This window comes from Lotus japonicus, chromosome 5 (assembly GCF_012489685.1).
Source record: "Lotus japonicus ecotype B-129 chromosome 5, LjGifu_v1.2".
NCBI classification, from domain to species: domain Eukaryota; kingdom Viridiplantae; phylum Streptophyta; class Magnoliopsida; order Fabales; family Fabaceae; genus Lotus; species Lotus japonicus.
The window spans coordinates 43,032,808-43,036,965 of record NC_080045.1 but is presented as its reverse complement, the minus strand read 5'-3'; positions in this window follow the sequence as shown (position 1 = coordinate 43,036,965).

The window sequence follows — 4,158 nt, the reverse complement described above, 5'->3', positions numbered from 1 at the left end:
ATAGGAACAATCTCCTCTTGAGCTTGAGCTTGTTCTTGTGCTGGGTTCTCAGAGCCCCGTTGACCCGTTGCCAACCCGACTACCATGTGAGGGAACTGAGGTGCATCTGCAGTAGATCTTCTGGTTTGTCTCACCATTTTGAAGAGGTTGAAGGTTTGAGGTAGAAGATGAAGTTTGAAGGATGAAGAGAGATCGAGAGAGAAATCACGAAGGAGGCGGTTTTGAAAAGCAGGGAGTGCGAGAGTGAAAACCGGAAGTGAGAGAGAACGTGTGTGTATAGTGGGTTTTATCAAATAACCGTTGTTGATTCAAAAAGCACTTTAAGATCAACGGTTGAAAATTAAAGATAGACAGTAACAGTAAAATACACAATCACACACAGGAGATAAGCATATCTACACGCAATCACAACAGACTGTCACACGGGCACAAGGAACTATGCATCAGAAATTCTGACGCACGTGTTGTTGTCTCAGCTTCAGAGTCAGTACCAGTGGGCACACACACTCTGATTGAGTTACCTTCTGGACTAGACATCTTCTGATCAAGAAGTATCATAGTCAGAGGTTCTGATCTATCTTCACTCTGGACAAAAGTCCATGTTTAGATTTTTCAGAATAAAATTAAATCTATCTTCAGCTAAGGGCTTTGTAAAGATATCTGCCCATTGATGGTCAGTATCAACAAACTTCAGAAGAAGTACGCCCTTCTGCACATAATCTCTAATGAAGTGATACTTTACCTCAATGTGCTTTGCCCTTGAATGCAAGATAGGATTCTTGCTCAACGAAATTGCAGCAGTGTTATCACAATAGATTGGGATATTGCTCTCAAGGATCTGATAATCCTCCAGCTGATGTTTCATCCAGAGCATCTGAGTGCTGCATATTGCTGCTGAGATATATTCTGCCTCTGCAGTTGATAGAGCAATGGTTGATTGCCTCTTGCTTGCCCATGAGACTAGATTGCTTCCCAGAAATTGACAATTTCCAGAAGTACTTTTTCTCTCTGTTCTATCTCCAGCATAATCAGCATCACAATAACCTGAAAGCTTATACTCTGATGTTTTCTTATACATCAAGCCAAGGTTAGTGGTGCCTTTCAGATACCTTAGGATCCTCTTAACAGCAGTTAAGTGGGTTTCCCTTGGATCTGATTGGAAACGAGCACATAAATGAACACTAAATAATATGTCTGGCCTAGATGCAGTTAAGTACAGAAGTGAACCTATCATGCCACGATAGAGCTTCTGACATACTTTACCACTTATATCTTCTTTTTCCAGAATGCATGTTGGATGCATTGGAGTCTTGGCCACTGTAGATTCCAGCATATTGAACTTCTTCAGAAGTTCTTTAGTGTACTTGCTCTGATGGATATATGTTCCTTCTGGTGTTTGATCAACTTGTATTCCCAGAAAGTACTTTAATTCTCCCATCATACTCATCTCAAATTCAGCCTGCATCATCTCAGAAAATTCTTTGCATAGAGATTGATTAGCAGAACCAAATATAATATCATCAACATAAATTTGCACAATTAAGATATCATCTTTATAAGTCTTGCAAAAGAGAGTTGTATCTACTTTACCCCTTACAAACTCATTCTCCAGAAGGAATGAGCTAAGTCTCTCATACCATGCTCTGGGAGCTTGCTTCAGACCGTAGAGTGATTTCTTCAATTTGAACACATGGTCTGGTTTCTTTTCATCTTCAAAACCTGGGGGTTGATGAACATAGACTTCCTCTGAGATATAACCATTTAGGAAGGCACTCTTTACGTCCATCTGATGTAGAACTATGTTGTGATTTACTGAGAAAGAAATCAATAGTCTGATTGCTACCAGTCTTGCTACTGGAGCAAATGTTTCAGTGTAGTCTATTCCTTCCTGCTGGCTGTAGCCTTGAGCAACTAGCCTTGCCTTGTTTCTGACTACATCTCCTTTCTCATTTAGCTTGTTTCTGAATACCCATTTCGTTCCAATAACATGGACATTCTCAGGCTTCTTCACTAAGCTCCAAACATCGTTCTTGGAGAATTGATTCAATTCTTCTTCCATGGCCAGAATCCAATCCTTGTCCTGAAGAGCTTCATCTATGGACTTGGGTTCAATTAAGGACACCAATCCTTTCAGACTCAGCAAGGTCTCTTCAGAGGGTCTGAAGGCAGATCTGGTTCTGACTGGTTCATCTTTGTTGCCCAGAATCAATTCCTTAGGATGAGCTGCAGTGATTCTGCTCTTCTTCAGAGTTTGTGAGTTAGAGGGACCAGCTTCTTCCTCTGGTTCATCTTCCTCTGGCTCAACTTCCTCTGGAGCTTTGCCTTTGTCAGAAACATTAATGCTTAAATCTGCAAACTTTTCAACTAGCTTTGACTGGTCAGAGTCAAGCTTATCATCAAATCTAACATGAATAGATTCTTCAATAGTCTTAGCATCAGTATTATAAAATCTAAAACCTTTAGATCTATCAGAATAACCAAGTAATAGACACTTAGAAGATTTAGCATCAAATTTATGCAATCTATCCTTAGTATTGAGAACATAACAAACACAGCCAAAAGGATGAAAATAAGAAATGTTGGGTTTTATGTTCTTCCACAATTCATAAGGAGTCTTTTTCAGAATTGGTCTCACAGAGATTCTGTTCTGAATGTAACATGCTGTATTTACTGCCTCTGCCCAAAAGTGCTTAGCCATGCCAGTTTCTTGGAGCATGGTTCTAGCCATCTCCTGAAGAGTTCTATTCTTCCTCTCAACAACACCATTTTGTTGAGGAGTTCTGGGACAAGAGAAATCATGTGTAATTCCATAGGAATCAAACAGACTCTCAAACTTGTCATTCTCAAACTCTCCACCATGGTCACTTCTGACACGCACAATACTACAAGCCTTCTCGTTTTGCACTTGAGCAATGAAGGTAGAGAACACAGCATGAGACTCATCCTTGCGGGTTAGAAACTTTACCCATGTCCAGCGGCTATAGTCATCAACGATAACCATCCCATATCTCTTGCCACCTATAGACTCAGTTTTCACTGGTCCAAACAGGTCGATATGCAGAAGTTCTAACGGCCTTGAGGTTGAGACAACATTCTTTGCCTTGAAAGGGACTTTTGTGAATTTGCCTTTCTGACATGCTTCACAAAGAGCGTCTGAAGCGAACTTCAGATTGGGTAAGCCCCTGACAAGGTTTAGCTTGCTCAGCTGAGAAATCTTTCTCATACTGGCATGCCCTAACCGTCTATGCCATACCCACTGCTCTTCATTAACAGACAGAAGGCACTTCACATTCTGAGCCTCCAACTCAGATAATCTGATCTTATAAATGTTGTTCTTCCTCTTGCTGTTAAACAGAACAGAGCCATCGATCTGACTTACAGCCCGGCAGGACTTTTGATTGAATATAACATCATAACCCTTGTCAGCTAATTGACTTATAGACAATAAGTTATGTGTTAAGCCGTCTACCAATAAAACATTATCAATGCATGGACTACTATCTACACAAATAGTACCAGTACCAATAATTTTACCCTTTTCATTTCCTCCAAAGCCAACTTCGCCTCCAGGCTTAAGTTTCAGCTCTCGGAACATACGCTTTTCTCCCGTCATGTGACGCGAGCATCCACTGTCCAGATACCATGATTGGTGTTTCAGTGAAGCTATCAAGGATATCTGCAACATAGATAATCTTGTCCTTAGGTACCCACTTTCTGGGTCCTCTTTTGTTAGTTACCCCAAGGGTTCTGATCACCTTGGGTGTCTCAACATGATATTTTAAAGGAATATTTGCATGATATTTAGTCATAGAGAAAGATCCCTTTTTAAGAGGGTTTTTAGCAACTTCAGCAGGTACAGAATCAGGCAATATGGTACCAGAGGGAACAAAGCATTCATACAAGGATTTAGCTTTAGACACAGAAGGCTCATTTCTAATTGGTTTAGAATAGCCAATGCCATGCATTCCATTTCTGCTTACACCATAGATCATTGAAGCCATTAAGCTTCTATCTACGCTTTTAGCCAGGAATCTTTGAAAAGATTTTTCATACTTAGATTCATGCTTACTATCAGAGACATCGCAGGCAATAACTTCTTCTAACTTTGCAATTTGATTCTTAAGCACAGAGTTAGAATTAACTAAAGCATGGTTATCA